Below are 23,621 nucleotides of genomic sequence, written 5' to 3'. Positions count from 1 at the left end.
ACAAACGACAGTATTTACTACCAATGATAAAACTCTAACTTTCAACTTAAAATTAAAATTTTGCAAAATTTATATCTGTCCCTGGGAGTCTTGGCAGCTTCCCAAGATTCTTCTGGTAAGACCGGTAGTGAAAGTAACAAATGATTTTTTAATTTTATAGAATGTGGCAGCTCAAGCTTTTTGCTTTCAGGATCCCTTAAGCCCTTTAAAATTATTGAAAATACCAAAGAATTTGTATTTATGTGGATTGTACCTATCAATATTTACTATATTAGACATTAAAGTTGAACATTTAAATGTTTAAAACTTATTTAAAAATAAAATAAACTTACTGCATGCTAATATAACTACCATTTGGATAGAAAACAACCATTTTTTGAAAGCTGGTGAGAAGCGTCCCACTGTGTCACAGTTTTTCAAATCCTTTTCCTGTCTGGTTTAATTTCAGACAGCTGGATTCTCTTATGTGGTTCTGCACTCACTCTGTTGCCACATCACAGGTCAGGCCATATGGCCACTAAAAAACTCTTGAGAATAAACATGAAAAAGGCAAATAGCATCTTAGTATTTCTGTGAAAACTGCTGAACTTCATGGAGTTCTGGCAATTCCTTCCTATGTTTTCTACTGTTAAAGAGATGATAATAAATCTTAGCAAACTAGTAAACTAAGGTATAGAAACCAATGTTGTAAATCTCTTCTTTTATAAAAATCCTTCCTTTATTAAGGACACATTTCTTTAAAGCAAAATATATTTTTTAGACTTTAATCCCTAATCAAATCAAAGCAATTATCACTACTCTAGTCCCCAATTAATATAAACTAATATGACGTTTAGATCTCTCATAATAAACACATACACGTGAGTCCATGTACATAAATATATGTAATTTCTTACACATGCATGGAATATATGAAAATAAATACACCAAAACATTATTAGCAAGATTATGGATAGTTTATCTTTTTATCTTTCTTTTCCCCTCAATTTTCTATGTATTTGCATTTGATTTTTTAGAAAATGGGAAAATGCTCCTCACTACTCTCTTCCTCTCTTTGGCACTGGATAATTTTCTTTCAAAAAGAAAATTTGCCCTGACCTTAGGAAACCAGCAGGCCTTAATAACTATAAGGAGGGAAAGAATAAGAAGAAAATTTCACCAGGAAATAGGATGCAGTGTACCCTACATCAACATATCAAAGAACTAGAATCTAGAATTCTGATCCCAAAACCTAGGATTTCCAGTAAAATATGTTCTTCTCATAAAATAATACATCTTATATAGTGTCAGCAAGAACTATGTACACCAATAAACATTATAAATATTTAGCTCTGCAGTTTATTAAGTATTCTCACTTACTCTATACTCTCCTTTGATCTTATATCATCATACAGCACTTTAAATTCATACTCTAAACAGATTTAATAAAATTTTTTAAAAAGAGACCTCAGTCTTTCTGAAGATTATCACTGTTCAATGTCTGTGTCTTGGCCAAAAGTAATTTCAGTAAAGGGCCAATAACTCAGAGCAATGAAATACAAGGCTCTAACGTCTTCTGGTTAGAACTCTCAAAACTATATTACTTATACAACTGGTTTGCACTGCCGCACCCACTATGCCATAATTAATATGAAGAGAAGGGAGAACATGATGTTGCATCACAAACAACTCTTTTACTTAACCAGCAGAAGAGAAGCAGCACGAAGCCGTAATTAAAACTCAGACTTTAAGGCAGACTGTGTGGATTCAGATTCTGGCCCCACCATCCTGGGGAATTAATTTTATCTGCCTCAGTTACCCCATCTGTAAAATGAAGGAGTGCTGAGTCACTCAACTATGTCTGACTCTTTGCGACCCATGGACTATAGCCCGCCAGGCTCCTCTGTCCATGTGATTTTCACAGAATAATAAATAATCTCTATCTACAAGGTTGTTAAAAGGATTAAATGAGTGTTAATATTTGTAAGATGCTGGCACAGTAAATATTTTTAAAAGAAAAAGTAACAAAGCCCAGAAGTTAAAGTTCAAACACTTTAAAAAATAAATGATGACATAATTGTAGAAAAGCAGAAAAGCCAAATCAGATCATTTAGAATACTGTAGCTTCTTAAAATGGTACAGTAATGTGGTGTTCAATTATCTCTTAATATAGCAGGAGTTCAAACTGCTGAAGTACAAATCACTTTGAGGGACTTCACAAAAATGTGGCTTTATGTAAAAAAACAGTCTTTATATCCACATAAACTGAACAGAAAAAATGTTCTCTATGTGAAATAAGTAAGATTATACTGAATACTAGCATGGACAGGAGAGACCTCAGTTGTTCTGTAGACTACCAAAAAAAGCAAAAAGGATGATCCTGTGTGGCAAATCTGTTCAAAATGTGAATGCAAGAAATGAACAATTACATAAAATTTAGACTGAAACTAATTTTCTACAAAAATGAAGTGTTCCAGATTGAGGCAGAGGATGTACACGTTGAAGCACAGACATACATCTTCCACTGGCAGGAAGCACTCGGTGACCAACCAGGTTAGGTCAAAATGACAGAAGAGTCACCCTAAGAAATTCCCACTGACCCCGTCTGAGACAATTTGAACATCAATAATAATAATAATGACACGTAAAGCAAGCAGGGAAAAAAAAAAAAGAATTAAAGCAAACATCAATAAAACTGAAGACAGGAAAATAGAGGGGAAAAAAACACCAAAGCTGTTTTTTGAAAATATGGATAAAATTAATAAATGTATAGCTAGGCTAAGGAAAAAAAAGAGAGAGTGAAGACACAAATTACCAACAAAAAGAGGGATCATCACTACTGACTGCAAGTATGTCAAAGGACAGATGATAAAGGAGATGAAACAGATCAAATCCGTGAAAAGACAATCTACCAAAACTCACACAGAGAAACAGATGCTCTGAACAGGTCTGTATCTACTGAAGAAACTGAATCAATAGTTACTAACCTTCAGCTGAAAGTGCTAAGTCCAAATGGTTTCACTGGTGAATTTCACCAAACATACAAGGAACAAAAAAATAAAGATAAAATCTCTATACTCTCTTACCAGAAAACAAAAGCAGAGGAAATATTACCAAACTCATTTTGTGAGTGCTGCATTATCCTAATACCAAAACCAAACACATTACAAGAAAACTACAGAACAGTATCTCTTTTGAACACAGATGCAAAAATTCTAAACAAAATATCTGTGGTTAAATTCAACAATGTATAAAAAGAATTCTATACCACAATGAAGGGGTATATTCCAGGAAATCAAGGCTGGTTCTAAAATTTATAAATGTAACCCACCACATCAAAAGAATAAAGAAGAAAAATCATATAATCATACCAACAGAAGAAAAAGCATTTGACAAAATCTAATACCTATTCATGAGCTTCCCTTGTAGCTCAGATGGTAAAGAGTCTGCCTGCAATGCAGGAGACCCAGGTTCGATCCCTGGGTCAGGAAGATCCCTGGAGAAGGAAATGGCAACCCACTCCAGTATTCTTTCCTGGAAAATCCCATGAATAGAGGAGCCTGGCAGGCTACAGTCCATGGGGGTCACAAAAAGTCAGATACGACTGAGCGACTTCACTATTACCTATTCATGATTAAAAAATTTTAAAAACTCAGAAAACTAGAAATAGAATTTGAGAATAGGAATTCCTCAATCTGATCAAGAACACCTTATAAAAAAAGTCTACGGTTAACATTATACTTAAAGGTAAAAAACTGGATTTCTTTTTTTAATTTAATTGCTCATTCATGTAGGACTCTTTATGACCCCATGGACCCCGCCAGGCTCCTCTGTCCACAGGGATTCTCCAGGCAAGAACACTGGATTGGGTTGCCATGCCCTCCCCCAGGGGATCTTCCCAACCCAGAGATCGATCCCAGGTCTCCCACATGGAGGATTCTTTACTGTCTGAGCCACCAAGGAAGTCCATGAATACTGGAGTACTCCCTTCTCCAGGGGATCCCCCCAACTCAGGAATCAAATTGGGATCTCCTGTATTGGAGGCAGATTCTTTACCAACTAAGCTACAAGGGAAGCCCAAAAAACTGGATACTTTCCAAGTTCAGAGACAAGGTAATAAACATGTCTTCTTACCACTCCTATTCAGTATCATACTGGAAGTTCTAGCTATTGCAGTAAGACAACAAAATTAGAGAGTACAGAGATTGTTAAAAGAAGAAAACTGCTTTTGTTTGCAAATGAGATGATTTATAAATTCCCACCAAGTGGACAAAAAAAAAAAAAAAAAAAAAAAAACCCTCCTAGTTGATACAGTTGTTTCTATTTGGGTATAAATCAATAATTTTGATACTGCTATACACATATACATACTGGAATTGAACAGCCAAGTAAATGGATGGTACATGGCAGGAGGCAGGTTTCTCACTGTTGGAGGAAATTTATGACCAATAAGAGCAGGATGCCAGAATGATTCATGTGGTAATGGATTAAAATGGAAGACAGTAAGAACTCATATTAACTTTACTACTGACATAGATGGTTACACAAAGAAATATTTATAGACATGTATATAGACACATTTATACACATGTGTTAATATATACACATTCATTTTTTTTTTTACTCTGTCCGCTCAGAGTGCCTAAAAGAAACCATATCCCAGAAGCAACAAGCACATTTAGCACCAAGATTTTATTATCTTTATTGGAGCACATTTAGTACCCAGATCTTATAATCTTTACTGGAGAATTAGCACCATTCTCCAATAAACTGAAAGAGGACTCCCTGAAGAAATGGCTGATTCTAGGTCCGGGACAGAAAATACGCAAGATGGGAGCATCTTGCAGTGCCAAAAAGTAAAGATAGCCTCAAAAACAAAATCACCCACTTTGACAGAGGTAAGTCAGAGGGGCACAGCAGCCAACTGAAACATGTCTTAATAACCAAAGCTAGAAAAATCTAAACAAAACAGTTTAAATACCTATAAATCTACACTGATATTAATGACTGAATAAATTAACAAATGGGAGAAGAGACACATCTCTTGTGCAGAAGGCTGCTAAATAACTAATATACTCTACCCTCAAGGAGAAAGGGTGGAACTCCTCATTCTTCAAGGTTGCACACAGTGACTTCTTCCCAACAGTATACACAACCAGGAAAGGGGTGAGTGGAAGATGTGACAAACGTTACCTCAACCAGGCCATCAAGGCCAACATCAACAGTCGTAAATCATGCTCATGGAATATTCCCTTGATATTATGGATGAAAATGGCACTTAGCCTCTGTGATCTTCCTCTCTAAAACCCATGTGTGCTGGGCTTAGTCGCTCAGTTGTGTCTGACTCTTTACGACATGCACTGTAGCCTGCCAGGCTCCTCTGTCCATGGGGATTCTCCAGGCAAGAATACTGGAGTGGGTTGCCATTTCCTTCTCCAGGAGATCTTTCCAACCCAGGGATCAAATCCAGGTCTCCCTCATTGCAGGCGGATTCTTTATCGTCTAAGCCACAGGGAAGCTAAAACCTATAACTCTAGTCTAAAAATAAGAAAAACACCAAATTCCAATAAAGGGATATCCTACAAAACATCTCAAAACTACCAAGGTCACCAAAAAATTCAAGAAATGTCTCAGAAACTCAAAGCCAAGAAGATCCTAAGGAGACATGACAACTAAATGTGTCGTGGTATCCTGGATGGCACACCTGGAACAGAAAAGGATATCAGATCAAAGGAAAACTGAAGAAATAATGGGCTTCAGCTAATACTAATATATCAGTATTATCACTAATTGTAAGAAATGTGCCATCATAATGGAGGATCTTGGTAACAGAAGAAACTGGGTGCAGGGTTTATGGGAACTCTCTGTAATATGCTCTTGTCTTTTTTCTATAAATCTAAAATTCCTAAAAACTAAAGCCTAGTAAAAAAAGGAACAGTGACTAAACGACTACACACCCCATCCCTCCAAAGCAAAAACTTCTGTGAACCAAAAGAGAGAAATAAAATTATTTGACACCTTTGGAGAAGACTAGTCACCAATTTTCCGAGTTGAAATCTAGTTCAGTGTTTCAGAGTTGAAAGAATTCTCAGAGTCAGAGTTGATACAGCAAAGGAAAATAAGCATACCCGTCATCTTTTTGAACTGCAGTTCAATCTCAGTTGACGTAGGAAGGGTCTTTTTGATGGAGGACAGCTGGCTAATAGATCCAGAAGGATCTTGCATCACTCTGCAAGCCCAAATGAAATAACTGGTTTAGATAAGGTTCATCAATACATGCTAGCAACATCAGGTAAAATGCTTCTCGGAAACAATATTTGTAGGGTATCAAAATATCACCTCACTGGTCAACTGCTAATTGCAAAAGGGAAGGAGGAAAGTCAACTTTATAATGAACTGATTTAGTCAATATCATCTTAACCAAATGATCACATTTCAGGTAGACAATCTGATATGACCTGTCTTATGCTATGAATCAATATAATGTACACAGGAACACCTAAGTCAAAAAATCTAAATATAATGCAGCCTTTAGACCCAAAGGTTAGAAATAAAAGTCAAATACCATAAGAAAACAATCAGACAAATCTAGAATGCCAAGAATATTCTATAAAATGATTGGTCTGATCTCTTCAAGAAGTCAGTATCAGAGAGAAAAATGGAGGTGGGAACAAGTTAAAAGTGACTAAATCAAATGTAACGCATGAACTTAAAATTCTGGCTCAAGAAACCCCACTACAAATGCACAACTTGAATACAGACTAAATATTAAGGCTGTCTTCTCTCAAATATGACATTTATAAAACAATGTGTTTAATTTTAGGAGATGCTTTAGGGGTCAAATGCAGCCCCCCATAAAAAAAGTCTCTATTAGGAGAGAAATAAACAAATATAACAAAATGTTAACAACTGTATCCAAGTGGCAGTATACAGGTGTTCACTGTCCTATTCTTCCAATCTCTCTGTATGCTTGAACACTCTTAACGAAAGCTGGGGCAAGGGTAGGGGTGGAAGAAGAGAGTCATTAAAAAAAGAGCTGATTAAATGACCATTTGTAAACCACCAGAAGACAGTAACAGTAGGCTCTATGGGCAGGGGTGAAAAAGAAACACAGATTTCAAGTCAGTCTCCTATGACATATACACTGCGTGAATACTAGGAAAGTAAGAACATGAAAGAGACAGAATCAGTTTAAGAAAGAATTCCTATCTTCTAAAGTTTAAAGTATCAACCAAAACTCTACTGATAAAATGACCTAAGACTGAACACCTCCAATATCTCTCATTTTTTCAGAAGGAAAAAAAAAAAAAAGAGACTATAGAAGACGTTATTTCCCTTTTCAACTGCAATGGTTGATGAGTGATAAAAACTTTTGTAATTCTGAAATTTCAGAAATATATGATTGCCCTGAAGGATCAGCAACATAAATGGATTCATGAAGACCATAAGTTAATTTACATACATAAATACATAAGAAGATGGCACACCAAATCAAAACCAGCAGCATTTCATGTAACTGGTATTAACAAGTGTCTCAGAATTAAGTTCTCCCTGCAATCCCTTACTATATTAGTGGCTTAGTGGCTGTGCTAGTACATAATGCTATAAGGCACAATCATTAACTCCAGCCCAAACGTCAATCCCTCCATTTAATGACTTAGACGCTACCCTGGGGTTTCTCTGTAGAACAAATTTTAAAATTTTCTTCAACATAACTATGCAGATACTTCTCATTGCCTCCTCCACACTACCTAGGACTCTACATCCTTATAACTAAGATAATATCATGTCAAAAGTATGTCAGTTGCTTTTGTATGTGACTGATCTTTGTAATTCCTGACACACATGAAAATGTTACCTTATCTTCATCTCTCCCAAACCTTGCAAAAACATCATTTTCTGACAAGTATTTCTTCCCTTTTCTAATCTTAATCCTATTTTCCTTTCTCTAATAATTGGTATAATGTATATATGATGAAGAACTGATGCTTTTGAACTGTGGTGTTGGAGAAGACTCTTGAGAGTCCCTTGGACTGCAAGGAGATCCAACCAGTCCATTCTGAAGGAGATCAGCCCTGGGTGTTCTTTGGAAGGGCTGATGCTAAAGCTGAAACTCCAGTACTTTGGCCACCTCATGCGAAGAGATGACTCACTGGAAAAGACTGATGCTGGGAGGGACTGGGGGCAGGAGGAGAAGGAGACAGCAGGGGATGAGATGGCTGGATGGCATCACTGACTCGATGGACATGAGTCTGAGTGAACTCCGGGAGATGGTGATGGACAAGGCGGCCTGGCGTGCTGCGATTCATGGGGTCACAAAGAGTCGGACACAACTGAGCGACTGATCTGATCTGATCTGATATATGATGAATATATACCATATATATAAGAATACTGGTACTCAAACTCTCACCCTAAAATCACATACAATAATAGAATTTCAAATAAGGAATTTCATGACATAAGCCTTCATTAAGCTAACAAATTGCTTTCCCTTATAATAGTGAACTCCCAAATAATACATGAGAGTTGGACCATAAATAAGGCTGAGCACCAAAGAACTGATGCTTTGGAATTGTGGTGCTAAAGACTCTGGAAAGTCCCTTGGATTACAAGGAGATCAAACCAGTCAATCCTAAAGGAAACCAACCCTGAATATTCACTGGAAGGACTGATGCCGACACTGAAGCTCCAGTGCTATTGGCCACCCTGATGTGAAGAGCGACTCACTGGAAAAAAGACCCTGATGCTGGGAAAGCTGGAAGGCAGGAGGAGAAGGGGACAACAGAGGATGAGATGGTCGGATGGCATCACTGACTTAATGGACATGAGTTTGGGTAAGCTCCGGGAGTTGGTGAAGGACAGGGAAGCCTGGCGTGCTGCAGTCCACAGGAGTCACGAAGAATCAGACACGACTGAGCAACTGAACTGAACTGCATCACTAGCCAGTCCCTGGATTCGTCACGCTATGATTTCATTAGTAAATGGGACTTTATCTTTTTCTGCCATACCTTCACCCCAAATTTTCAAAAAAAAAAAAAAACCCTTTCAGTAGTCTGTCACCATTGTCTGGCGTGAAAAGCCAATTCACTGGAAAAGACCCTGATGCTGGGAAAGACTGACGGCAAAAGCAGAAGGGAGCAACAGAGGATGACATGGTTAGATGGCATCACTGATTCAATGGACATGAACTTGAACAAACTCCAAGAGATAATGTAGGTCAGAGAAATTTGGTGTGCTGTGGTCCATGGGATCACAAAGAGTCAGACACGACTTAGCAACTCAACAACAACTGTAATAGAGAAGTGGGTAATTTAGACTAACTCAACTTCCCTGGTGGCTCAGACAGTAAAGCATCTGCCTGCAATGCGGGAGACCTGGGTTCGATTCCTGGGTTGGGAAGATTTCCTCGAGAAGGAAATGGCAACCCACTCCAGTATTCTTGCCTGGAGAATCCTACGGACGGAGAAGCCTGATAGGCTACAGTCCATGGGGTCGCAAAGAGTCAGACACGACTGAGCGACTTCACTCACTCACTCACTCTTACTGAGAGCAAAGAGAAAAACTGGACATCTCACAGGCAAAAAGAAAAAAATTATAAATACTTCTTCAAAGGCATCAGACTGCTAAAATGCAATAAAGCAGTATGGAGGCAAAGATCTGGGACAGTAAGAAAATCTTCAGAGGTAAGCCAGGCATGAGAGGGCCATTTTCTCAGGGTGCATCTGCCAATTCCATAAAGGTGGCTGGAAAGCCGAGCTGAACTTTTCAGATTTACAAGGTTGGCGGAGAATGGGTGTTAAATATTAGAGGTAAGGAACCAACGAAGTATGGGGTTAGAGAAATAGGGGGTAATAAAACACTTGGTTTTATCTTGGGACCCCCCCCAGGGTAATATCCTAGGATTAAAGAAAAAATAAAATAGACCAGCCATGGCACTGCCCAGCTTCGAAACATTTTTGTCTCTAAATGGATTAAGATGATCCTTGTTAAACTATGCCTATAATTTTTCACATATAATATCTTAATAAAAAGGAAGAGAGTAAGACAACATGATTAAAAAAAAAAAAAGGAAAGAAACTGACAATGGCCTATAGGAAAACACAGAGGATCAAGATAAGAAAGTTATCTGATACAGAAATGCTTAGTGTACCCAAAAAAAATTTTTTTAACTGTGAGCTGGCCCTGTACAAAAGCCCACTAACCTCAATCAAAATATCAAATCATGCATTTCCTAATCCTTAAATTCATCTAACTGATTCATTAGAAATTCATAGTTGTTCTAAACTTTGGTCCACTTATATCCAAAAAGAACACGATACCTACTAAAATTAAAAAAAATAAAGTCAGCCTTCCAATCTAAAATATATTCACGTGCCCACAGTCAGGCCCTCTCCCACGCCCTATTGGTACAGTCCCCGAGGGGGGCACAGCCTGCTAAGCTGCCGCCAGAGAGCGGGCGCCACCACAGCTCAAATCAGATGTCTGCAAGCATTTTACATCACAGCCAGTTACATAGACACCTCTGTGTGTATCTGTATGTAAGAACACTCAATTGAAACACAATTTCATAAAACAGTTCTTACTATAGAAAATAAGCACGACATGGTGACTGACATAAGGACAGACATATGGATAAATGGAATAAAAGTGAGTTGGGAAAAAAGATTTTTAAAAACAACAACAGTAAGACATTGAACAAGAAAGTACAATGTAGTTGACCCTTGAAGCCCCCACCATGCAGTTGAAAGTCTACATATAACTTTACAGTCGGCCCTTCTTATCCACATCCTTGGATTCATTCAACCCTGCATCTTGTATGCAGCATTATAATTATGTATCTATTGAAAAAAATCTGCATAAAAGTGGACCAGTGCAGTTCAAACCCATGTCGTTCACGGGTCAACTGTTTTTCAACAAACAGTGCTGGGGCAACTATATATCCATATGAAAAGAATGAAATCAGATCCCCTCCTCACATCACACACAAAGTAACTCAAAAAGAATCACAATGCTAAATGCTACATGTAAGAGCTAAAACTATAGAACTCTTTGGAAGAGACACAGGAGTGATCTTCATGACCTTGAATTAGGCAGTGATTTCTAAGATAAAAACACCAAAAGCACAAGCAACAAAGAAAAAATAGAAACTTGTGCATGAATGCTCATGACGGCATTACTTATTACAGCCAAATGCCCATCGACTGAAGAGTGGGTAAAGAAAATGTGGTATATTTGTACAAACGAATATTATTAGACCACAGAAAATAATGACATACTGACACATACTGCAAGATGAACGAACCTTGAAAACATTATGCTAAGTGAAATAAGCAGCCATCACAAAAGACTACATGTACATAATGTCCAGAATAGGCACACTTATTATAGAGACAGGAATAGAAGGTAAGTAGCCTCTTGGGGCTGGGGCAGGAGGTGTGGTTGTGTATGTGCACAGGCAGGAACAGGAAACGACTGCTAGCTAATAAGCATGGAGTTTCTTTCAGGAGTAACAAAAATGTTCTAAAATTAGTTGTGATGATTGCAATACTTCATGAATATATGAGAAAGACTTTGTATGTATACTTCAAATAGGTGAACTGTAATGATACGTGAATGAAATCTCAATAAAGCTGCTAAAAAAATCCTTATCTTAGCCCCTTATTTACAACACTAGTCATGATATCTCAAATTCCTTCTACAATCCACAAACAGGTCAAGGCTAGCAATCCTATGTCTTGCCAAAAACACTGCCATTCTATGTCCTCTAACAGCTGAACTGATGGCCACCTTCTCCTAGCTACTAGCAAGATTAATCTCACCACACCTTACATCCCTGAGTCCCACTCTTCCTGATCCTCTATGATTTCCCAAACTGTCACTGCAACACTGCTTGTATATCCTCCGTTTCACTCAATTTCTCATCTGCTACCCCCCAAATCCTTTACCAGAACTTCTGAGATTTCTAACTGTGACCAGCAAACAGAAAATTTATACTACCTTTACTATTCCTGCTCATTAACTACCTTCCCTCCATTGCTCGCTCGTTGATTAGAGATGTCAGCAACTGATTCACAGTCTGTACCCTCACTGCTCTCACCATTCATGCAGACTGACTGACCCCTTTAATACTGCAGCCCCTTTAACTCTTCGGCCCCCTCTCTTCCATCTGGTCCACCTCAGCAACCCATCCCAAGGCCACGCTGGACATTGTCATTGCCAGAAACTATTACATCTGTCAAATCACTACTTCAAGCATCTCACTCTGACCATCAAGTCCAACTCCCAGTTCTCTTACTTCCTGTGACCATACCAGCAACAGCTTGAGCCAGACTGTCCAATACCCAGATACCACCACCTCCTTACTATTCATCCTGACTGTAGCTCCTTTCTTGTCCACACTAGACTGCATGATTCATCACCATTCCTCTAAACGCTCCTTCTAAAATGCCCTCATTTCTCTCTTCCTTTCATTAAAAAAACGTTTTAATTAAAAATTTTTTATAATTGTGTTGCTTTCAGGTGTACCACATAGTGATTCACTATTTTTACATATTATATTTCATTAAAGGTTATTATAAGATAGTGGTTATAATTCCCTGTAATACATAATATATCCTGTTGCTTATCTACTTAATGCGTAGTAGTCAGCCTCTTAAATTCCATACCCGCCATGCCCTTCCTCCTTCTCCTCCTCCAACGGGGAACCACAGTTTGTTTTCTATATCTACAAGCCTCTTTGTGTTTTGCTATAGACATTCCTTTATTTTCTGTTTTAGGTTCCACATATAAGTGCATATGGCAGAATTTCATTCCTTTATACTGACCTAGTTTTATGTGTCAACTTGGCTGGACTACAGTTCTGTTATTTAATCAAACAGTAATCTAAGTGTCATTGTGAAGGTTTGTAGATGCGTTTAACATCCACAACTGAATAAAGATTATCCTCATTAAAGCTGGTGGGCCTCCTTCAACCAGTTGAAAGGCCTTAAGAACACAACTGAAATTTTCCTAAGGAAGACAAAATTCTGCTGCAAGACTGCATCATCAGCTTCTGTCCAAGAGATTCTGGCCAGCCTGCCCTACAGATTTCTAACTTGTCAGTCCCCATAACTGTGTAACCAAGTGCCTTGAAATTTCTTTTTGTACACATACATACAAATGTATTTCCTGCTGATTTGCTTCTCAGGAGAACTCCGACTGATACACCTGGCAAAACCTCACTCCAGAGGAAGTGAACCACCTGCCTTATCTGTGCTTGTAACTATTTAGAAGAATAATGCTGGGGTAGCCAGCAGTTATCACAAAACCAGGCTGACTGATACCACTTTAAATTCATGACTTCTAACTCTCAAATGAACCATCAATACTTCTTACCAAATTGCTTTAAACACTCCCATCCGCCTCTGGCCATACCAATCTCACTGATAAAACAGAAACCAGGAGAGAAGATAAAACCAAAAGAACGTGCCTTCATCCTGCAGCCTCCAAACTCCCTCAGAAGAACACACAGCTTTTCTCCATTCCCTGTCTGACGGAGGAAATGTCCAGCAGAGGCCAGTCTCTCTACTTGTGCCATCTCCTTCCCTGTACATTCTCCTCTTTACCCACTGAACCCCACATTTTTCTTACCAACTCACTTCTCTGTTCCATTTCATAGACATACTAGAGAAACAGCATTTGCAAATTTTCATATAATCTGGAATTAGAGAAAGACTTGCTAACCACGGCATATAATTTAGAGGTCAGTAAAGACTAGTAAGCTTAAAGAGAAAAAAAGTCAGCATGACAAAACCATCATAAGCAAATTTAAAAGACAAACAGTAAACTGGAAAAATATTTCCAAGAAATTTCATTCAACTATTTCCTTATAAAAATAAATCCTACAAATCTAAGAAAATGAGTAGCAAAGCAATAGAAACTTAGGCAAGGTTATGGATAGTTCACAATAAAAATACCAATTGCTGTTCAGTTGCTAAGTCGTGTCTGACTCTTTGCAACCCCATGGACCGCAGCATGCCAGGATTCCCTGTCCTTCACTATCTCCCAGAGTTTGCTCAAACTCGTGTCTATTGATTTGGTAATGCCACTCAACCATTTTGTCCTCTGTCGCCCCCTTCTCCTCCAGCTCACTCCTTCCCAGCACCAGGGTCTTTTCTAATGAGTTGGCTCTTCATGCCAGGTGGCCAAAGTACTGGAGCTTCAGCATCAGTCCTTCCAATGAATATTCAGGGTTGGTTTCCTTCAGGATTGACCAGTTTGATCTCCTTGTCCAAGAGACTCTCACGAGTCTTCTCCAGCAGAAGAATTCGAAAGCATTGTTTCTTTGGAGCTCAGCCTTCTTTACGGTCCAACTCTCACCTCCATACACTAATCCTTAAAGAATGAAGGATGTTTAATCCCACTCATACTGGCAATGAGGAAAGAAGCAGGCATCCTTACACAGTGCTGGTGAAATGTGTAGAGGTGAAACAGACTCTACAGACGGCACTGCAGCAGTATCTATCAAAATTATATATGCACACACACACTCTGACCAAGCAATTCCATTTTTGAAGTGTCTCCTACACATTTCGATACAAGTGTGAAATTATGTATGCATAAAGGAACCCACTGCACCACGGCTCCTGATAGCAAAGTGTTGGAAACAACCTGAATGTGCCTCAGAAAGGGGCTACTTAAATACATGCTATGCCTGTGTAACAGTGCCATTGACTATTTAATCTTCCCAAAAGTCTTGTGTTGAAGCCCTAGCCAACCCCTGCATAATACCCTCAGGCAGTCAGATTCACAAGGTCATGAGACGAGGCCTCATGATGGCATCAGTGTCGCAAAAAGAGCAAGAGAGAGCAGAGCACTCTTTCTCCATATGAAGACACAGCTAGAAGGTGGCATCTGAAAGTCAGGAACAGCTCTCACTACGAACCAAATCTCTTAGCACCTTGACCTTAAACTTCCCAGCCTCTAGAACTGTGAGAAATAAATGTTAGTTTTTTAAACCACCTAGTTTATGGTATTTTGTTATAGCAGCCAAAGCTGAAACAAGTCCTATACCATGAAGGTGCTAAAAAAAAAAAAGAATAAGAATAAGCTTGCTGTTTATGGACTGATAAGACTAATATGAAATCATCTCTAAGCTAGACAGTTAAGCTAAAAACAAAAGGTAAAGGTTATGTGCACGGTCTGCAACTTAAAAAAATAGGGGAGGCAAAGGACATACATACGTAAGATACACAATCTCCCACTGGCAGCTGTGAAATCCGTAAAGCTCCAAGAAACACAAGTTTCTCAAGTTCAGCACGAATCTGTTTGGTATCAAACCTATTTGACCAAAAATTCCACAAGACTACTTACAGTCTTTATTTATCCCGACTATCTATTTATGCTTTCAATACAGCAATACTAACGTGCCTCATCACAGAGTGGCACACCACCTCCTGCGCGCGCTTCTAGATAACACAACAGAAGCGCTACAGTATCTTTTTCACAAGTCCTTCCTTCCTCCCCACCCATAAAAAACCAAACTTTAATTCTGAAACACATCCAGACCAAAAGTTTTGGAAAGGAATTATGTATCTATATTATCTGCACACACATTAACAACCTTCGGAAGGATTCATGGGAAACTCAACACCGCCTCCACAGTAAGGAATGGAGCGGCTGGGCTGCAAGGCGTGAAAAGGAAGCTTTCTGCTGTATATTTATCTAATCGCTGGAATTCTGAATCAAATGATTATACTGCTTCGGCAAAAGATAAATAAAATGTAAATAAAATCACTAAGACTTAAATTCTCAACAGTAACAAAGCCAGACACTGGTTTTTTGACTGAAAAGTGACTCCTAGTCACAGGGAAATCTATACAGGGGTAGCTTTCCTTTATCTCACTTTTGGTTGGCCCAAATGGCATTTTAGAGAGAACCACCCTCTCAGAAGCAAGGCAGGGAATGGCGGGTTTCCATCCCATTAACAGCTTTTAGGAAACAGCGATCTCCTGTTGTCTTTCACGCTTCATGCCAAGCAAAGCAGGTGAGTCTGACAGTTTTTCTTTTCTAATGTTCTCATCAATATGATGTGGCTTAGGCTACTGAGCAACAACAAGTAGTAAAGCCACACTTATCAATAACAGAAAAAGGCTCAGGAAAGTGCTGCAAGCATTAATCCAACCCTCCGTATTCAGAGCTTCAATACAGTAGTTGGAGGATTCCAGGTAACAATTTAACTTGCACCTTTTCATATGCTTCTTTTGATGTCCTGTTATGTTCCAAAGTGGATTCCAGGTGACTATAAAGGTATGCCTTTTCTTCTGATTTAGATTTTAACTGATCTGTACCACACTCTCAACTTTAACCAGAAATTAGGAAAGAAGCACCCCACTACAGCACTTTTGCCAGGAAAATCCCATGGATGGAGAAGCCTGGTGGGCTGTAGTCCATGGGGTCGCGAAGAGTCGGACATGACTGAGTGACTTCCCTTTCACTTTTCACTTTCATGCACTGGAGAAGGAAATGGCAACCCACTCCAGTGTTCTTGCCTGGAGAATCCCAGGGACGGGGAAGCCTGGTGGGCTGCCGTCTATGGGGTCACACAGAGTCGGACACGACTGAAGTGACTTAGCAATAGCAATAGCAAAAGAGAGAAGAAGTTTTGCTTTTTGTGGTTTATCTAGTTAGTATATTTTAAAAGGCAGGGCTAAAGATGTTTGGTTCAGAAGCCCCAAATGCCCCAACATCCAGCCAGCTCTGAAGCCTGATGCTTAAAGAAATTCCCAATGAAATGCATAACAATACTTGGTTTTGGTCCTAATTATTGGTATTAGGACCTAAACACACTTATGTTTGTTCTTATCTTCCATTAAGTTGCACTCATTGAAAGCAGAGACTAACTTCTACTTCATGTGGCCCCCACAATCACTTAATACCTGATTTGGTACAGAGTGCCTTCTCAATAGATACTGCATGTGTAAAACACATCACGTCATAGCCGCTGTCCGCAAGAAGGGACAAGAAATTTGGTCTACCAAAATAACCACACAAACAAAACAGAGAAAAGAAAAACAGTATTTCCAGATGCTACCCAACAACCTCTAGAAAATGGTTAATGAACTATTGTGGTTACCCAGTCTCTAACAAATTTGCACTTTTCACACAGAATCAGAGATCTCAATAAGATTAAATTTAAAAGATGTGACAGTATTCCATTTTCTTCAAATGTGGGTACACGATAAAGTTATTCACAGCTCCTGGATTCCCATTCCTTCAGATATCTGTCAAAATAAAACTAGGAAAGCTTTGGCAATTCTCTACACGGGAAAGGTAAATGTGGCAACTTTTCCTTTATTATTTGCTTTGGGAACATTTCCAAATTTTAAGGCAGAGAGGATTACTGATCCACTGTGAAATCATTTCAGAATTCAGATTAGGTGCCCTTGGCAGTGATGAGCCTACTGGCAGGGCCGCAATTGGAGACACACGGAACAGACTTGTGGACGCAGCAGGGAAAAAAGAGGGAGGGAGGATTCAGAGAGCAACCTGCAAACACACGCGTTACCATGTGGATAGAGACGGCCAGCGGGGGCCTGCTGGGCGATGCGGGGGACAAACTCTGCTCCCCGACAACCTAGAGAGGCAGGGCGGAGGTTCAAGAGGAAGGGGACGTACGTACACCTATGGCTGATTCATGCTGACGCACAGCAGAAAGCAACACAATATTGTAGAGCAATTAACCTCCAATAAAAAAGCAAAACTTAAAAAAAAAAAAACAGAGGACACGATAAAACTTTAAATAAAATCCCAGAGACTCAGAGGAGAAGGGGAAAAAAACTGGTGTATTGTGGAGAATCTGACTGGATACTGTACATCAAACTGGTTTTAAATTTACTTGGCATTTTAAATTTGCTTCAAGTTAATAATTGGTGATAACAATAGCTAGCTAAAATGTCCTTAATACTTACATCTAGTCTTCCAGGTACTGTACACGCAGTGCCTTACTTAAATCTCACAGACCTATGAGATTATGTGCTATTACTCTTCTCATTTGACAGATAATATATGCAGGTCAGGAAGCAACAGTTAGAACTGGACATGGAACAACACACTGGTTCCAAACAGGAAAAGGAGTACGTCAAGGCTGTATATTGTCACCCTGTTTATTTAACTTATATGCAGAGTACATCATGAGAAACGCTGGGCTGGAAGAAACACAAACTGGAATCAAAATTGCCGGGAGAAATATCAATAACCTCATGACACCACCCTTATGGCAGAAAGTGAAGAGGAACTAAAAAGCCTCTTGATGAAAGTGAAAGAGGAGTGAAAAAGTTGGCTTAAAGCTCAACATTCAGAAAACTAAGATCATGGCATCTGGTCCCATCACTTCATGGCAAATAGATGGGGAATAGTGGAAACAGTGTCAGACTTTATTTTTTTGGGCTCCAAAATCACTGCAGATGGTGACTGCAGCCATGAAATTAAAAGACGCTTACTTCTTGGAAGAAAGTTATGACCAACCTAGACAGCATATTCAAAAGCAGAGACATTACTTTGCCAACAAAGGTCCATCTAGTCAAGGCTATGGTTTTTCCGGTGGTCATGTATGGATGTGAGAGTTGGACTGTGAAGAAAGCTGAGCTCCGAAGAATTGATGCTTTTGAACTGTGGTGTTGGAGAAGACTCTTGAGAGTCCCTTGGACTGCAAGGAGATCCAACCAGTCTATTCTAAAGGAGATCAGTCCTGGGTGTTCTTTGGAAAGACTGATGCTAAAGCTGAAACTCCAATACTCTGGCCACCTCATGCAAAGAGTTGACTCATTGGAAAAGACTCTGATGCTGGGAGGGACTGGGGGCAGGAGGAGAAGGGGACAACAGAGGATGAGATGGCTGGATGGCATCACTGACTCGATGGACATGGGTTTGGGTGAACTCCGGGAGTTGGTGATGGACAGGGAGGCGTGGTGTGCTTCGGTTCATGGGGTCACAAAGAGTCGGCCACGACTGAGTGACTGAACTGAACTGAACTGAATGCTACATATCCAGAACTGTTACATAAACTGAACTAGCCTATACCATATAGCTAGTTAGATCTGGAGTATGGACTGGAACTCAGGACTGACTCTAAAGTTCAGGCTAGCAACCACAACTAAGTCTGAACACCTTAACATTCTAAAAAAATGATTACATTTTAACCAAATCCAATGCACTACAAAGGTATATGGAATGGAGACATATAGCAATATTTGTGCTGTATTTGTTATACAACCCACCACCCTGAAAAAGAATGGCAGTTAATAAATACTCTAAAAGGCCTTATACGTATACACACTCACATATAATTTTAAAAACTAGATTTCAATAAAATTTGGCCTTCCCAGATGTGTTCGTTCCCAGAAGCCTCATAATCTTTTAACAGAACATAAATTCACTGTTTAGATATGCCTTAAGTTCTATTCATGACCATAAGCTTGAGGCTAATAAACTCTTCTTTTTTACATTTTCCACTAAGTATCTGAAAGCACAAAATCTCATTAGTAAGCTTGGTGCTACAGAATGAATAAAATATACCATCCAAAGAATTCCTGGGGCTTTCCAGGTGTGCAGTGATAAAGAATCTGCCTGCCAAAGCAGACACCGGTTCGATCCCTGGGTTGGGAAGATTCCCTGGAGTAGGAAATGGCAACCCACTCCAGTATTCTTGCCTGGAAAATTCCACGGACAGAGGAGCCTGGCGGGCTACACTTTATGGGGTCGCAAAGAGTCGGACATGACTGAGTACGAGGACAAAAGAACTCCTGGCTCCCAGTAAGGCTTTACAGTTGATATGTAAGTATAGATAGTACAGAAAATATTGTTTCAATAATTTTCTCTGCTTCTGTACATTACAAAGTCTAACTTTCATTGTTGTTCTTGACACAGGATTTTGGTATCACCCAAGAAAGACTCTCTTGTCCCAGTAGGTTTTCTAAAGAACCAACTATCTGGGGAATAACCTTTCTATTAAAAAAAAAAAAAAAAGCTCCAACAGCCTCAGTTTACAGTTCTAACCAAAAAGATAAGCCACTTGTCTACAGCTCTAGGGCCTGTTGACGACAAAGAACTGAGAAGTTCTGTCAACTAGATCTGATTCCTGGAAATGTCTATTTCTACCTATTGCCCTGATGGACAGAAGTAAGGGCAGCTTACTTTAAAAAGCTCCTGTCACCTTTTCAGCAGCAAAGTTTGTTGACTCAGAACTCATTTGTGAAATCAAAGTTCAAGTTAATCTGCATTAGAGCAAGAAGACAAAGCTACTAAATATTGATGTAAAGAATCCATGACTAAGACAATTAGCATCATAGCTCACAGAAATAGGCAAATGACTTCTATCTAAAGCTATGTGCCTATAATGACTTCCTTGAACTACATGAATCAGTAAGACTACTATCCATACTACTGACTCGAGCAGAGATCTCTAGAGAGCTGGCATCTTAATATCAGACATTACTTTACACACGTGCAACAAAGCAGCTCAATTATCTGGATGACTCAAATATGTCAAAACTCAACTCACTGACAAAGTCAAGACATTAAGAATCAGGCTTCTATTCAACAAGCTTTTAATTGCAACTAGGATAATTTGGGACTAGTCACTTAATAAATTACTTCAAGTTGTTTCACTAAGCATTGAGAATCATCACAAGGTTATTTCCATAATATTAGGCACTGGGCAAACAGCTAAGATTCTAACTTCATTAATTTTGATAGAATTTACTCTTAAACTAATTTCCTTCCAAGCGACCTGTCTCCTGGGATATAAAGGATATAGTTTTTTGCTCTTCCAGTACAATTAAAGGGAGCCCTTTTCAAATTCATTAATGGAATATACTTATTATCAGAATCAGTGCTCTCTCTTCCTTTAAAGATAATGTAGAGTGGAACAAGGAGTAACTGCTATTGAGTATGGGCTGTCTCGAAAAAGTTATTTTTTAAAGCCAACAGAATTTAGAAAACCAAGCAAAAAAACTCTGATTTGACAAGTATAGCATGTATAGCATGACTGTTGGGATCCGTATCAGTAACCCTTACTGAAATCTGATATATTAACTAGGTAAAGCAATAAAGCTAAGTATCTCAAGATTTTCATCCTTTATGTTAATTAAGTATCATTTTATTTATTTGTTCTCTAAATCAGAGAATAAGTTCACCTCAAATTCTTTTATATCCAAAGCAAATGCTAAAATATACTAAGTGGAAAAAAGAGATGTAATGTGGACAAATTAATATTATTTTCAGTTTTAGGCCCATATGCCTCACCAATAGTATTAGTACAATGAAGAATTTAGAATTAAACATTTCTAACAAAAATTTTTATGCAATTTGTTTCCTTTATTTTAACTTTTCTGCCTAAAAGAGTATTCAGAGACTTTTCAGGTAATATTCACAAAAGGTAATATTCACAATCAATATAGACCCTGTTGAAATATCACTGTGTGTCTGTCTGTGTGCACTTATCACACACAGAGACACTCACATATTTAAAAAAATATTTTAGACAAGGTTTAATTTTAAGATAGTCAATGGGTTCGAAGTGATAGGAAAAAAATTAATACTGAAGTGATTCAAAAGCCCCTATTTTCATGACAGATAATATATATATGAATTGATCATTTAGCCATCTGGAAGTGAGTTTGCTTTAGGCTTCCAAAACTATACAGAGAACATTAAAATGTTTTTTGTTAAGGCTTGATGTTATCAGCTCTAAAGAGCTTTTCATCAATCTGATTTTCATCGAACACTTACTATATTCCCGGCTAGGTGTTAGAGACACAGATGCAAGACAGGCCTGTCCTCAAGGAAGTCACATTTTGATTGCTTGTTACATCAGGTACACACTAAACATGTTCACTCACACATCTGACCTCCTAGGCTTAACCCACAGCAAGGGATTTCAGAAGTAAATATTACAAATGACTGTAAGGAAATACATAAAAGCGGTTGTACGTTTAGACCAAATATAACCCTACTTCTTAATAAGTAAAATGTTACACTAGAAATTCCAGATATACTGCTAAAAAATAGTAAAATGACCCAAAGCATAACTATACCTTCTTTAACACACATCACTTATACAATCGTCTAATTTAAAGGTACATCTGTTATAGTTCAGTCTAAGTATTTTCTTCCATCAGAGGGTATTTCTCTTTGCCCTCAAACTCCATCTGGGTACAATACTGAACAGTTCCTGAATGAATGAATCAAACAAACAGATGTTCTAATTACCAAGGAGGTACTTGCTAGATGCTTTTCTTAAAACACAATGGACTGACAGACCAGAATTCTACTAGAAAGATCAGTGAGTTTCAGGGGCAAAAATAGTAACCACTGCACATTGTCTGACACCGTGTAGTCAACATGTTATTAAGTTAGTTCTCAGTAAACATATGATGGGAAACTTTCAGAAATTAAAACGAAAAGTGTTCATCACAGTACTTCAAAGCAGACTTGGCTCCCATCGAAGGACAGGGAACACAAGCGCAAGACAAAGAGAAGGGACGGTGGGGTGAAAAAGTCAAAAGGTCGCCACGGACTGACCCTCAAGAGAAATGCGCGCTGACCACTGGAGCTCGCGCTGAGCTTGACGGACACCTCCGGCCCAAGCCTCGAGCCCCAGCTCTTCCTCGAAACCGGGAGCTGAAGGCCACTCCAGCCTCTTTCGGCACCGCTGCCTGCGTTCGCTCAGAACATTAGCACAAAGAAACCACCGAGACACAAAACACTGTCCCCGTGGGCGCCGGGCAGGCGTCGCGACCCGGCCACCGGAGCGCTCTTTGCGGGTCCCTGCCGCCAGGAGAGGTAGCCGGGGAGAGCGGGCCGACTAGGCGCCTTCGTCCAGACCTTCGCCGAAGTGTTTTAGAACTTGCCACCCACCTCCCGCTCCATTTTCCTCTCCCGACGTGGGCGGTGGACCCGCGCGAGGAGGGCGCGCGAGGACCGACGGACGGAGCTGGGGCCGAGGGGGCGGCCGGGACGCGCCTGGGTCCCGCAGCCCCACGCCCCCCGGCCGGCCCCCGCCTCCTCGGCCGCTATTGTTCCCGCACCGCCCCCGCCGGCCGCGCGCCCCCCGCCCGCCGCGCGCTCCCGTCCTCATTCCCGGGAGGGGGTCACGGCTGAGCAAAGGCGGTGGCGGCGGCACAATAACATAAACACGGCGGGGCCGCCGGCCGCCCTGGCCCTGAGGCACTTGCCGCACTCACCCGGCAGCGCAGCGAATGGCGACAGGAAAGCCCGGCGGCGGGAACCGGCGCCGTCTCGGCGGTCTCCGCAGCCGTTACCCAGCGCTGCTCGCGGCTCCGCGATCCGGGCCGCGTCGTCCGGCCTCCGCCGCTCCGCTGAGTAACAGGGACGCGGGCCGTCACCGCGCACGCCCGCTCACGTCATCGCGCAGGACCCCGCCTCCGCGCTTCGCGAGCGGCCCATGGGGCGGGGCAGCCCGGGGGCCCGGATTGCGGGGGCGGAGTCCGCAGCCCGGGGGCGGGGCTACTGCAGGGGGATGGGCGGGCTTGCGGAGGTCGCCTGGAGGCGGAGCTACGAGAGGAGCGTGTGAGCGTCTCCAGTGAGGGGTGTGGCGGAGTGCTGAACGGGGCGGGGATTTGCTCCTGGCACGTGGCGGC

The 23,621-nt window shown here is 40.2% G+C and overlaps 1 protein-coding gene across 6 annotated transcripts in view; it reads right to left on the bottom strand.

Moving 5' to 3' along the window:
* MAPK8 (mitogen-activated protein kinase 8) overlaps nucleotides 1-23,350 on the bottom strand; it is a 99,794-nt gene extending 76,444 nt beyond the window's left edge. For 2 of the 6 annotated variants that reach the window (XM_044942405.2, XM_025284907.3), the window contains exon 1: nucleotides 23,205-23,342. The gene's annotated coding sequence lies outside the window, so the exon portion shown is untranslated. Of the gene's footprint in view, nucleotides 1-6,107; nucleotides 6,209-23,204 lie in introns of all 6 variants that reach the window. The other 4 variants (XM_025284903.3, XM_025284904.3, XM_025284902.3 and 1 more) reach the window with 4 other exon arrangements.
* Between the last annotated feature and the right edge of the window lie 271 nt (nucleotides 23,351-23,621).

Source organism: Bubalus bubalis, chromosome 4 (assembly GCF_019923935.1).
Source record: "Bubalus bubalis isolate 160015118507 breed Murrah chromosome 4, NDDB_SH_1, whole genome shotgun sequence".
In the NCBI taxonomy this organism is placed as follows: Eukaryota; Metazoa; Chordata; class Mammalia; order Artiodactyla; family Bovidae; genus Bubalus; species Bubalus bubalis.
The sequence above is the reverse complement of the archived record's forward strand: the minus strand, read 5'-3'. Positions and strand labels throughout refer to the sequence as shown.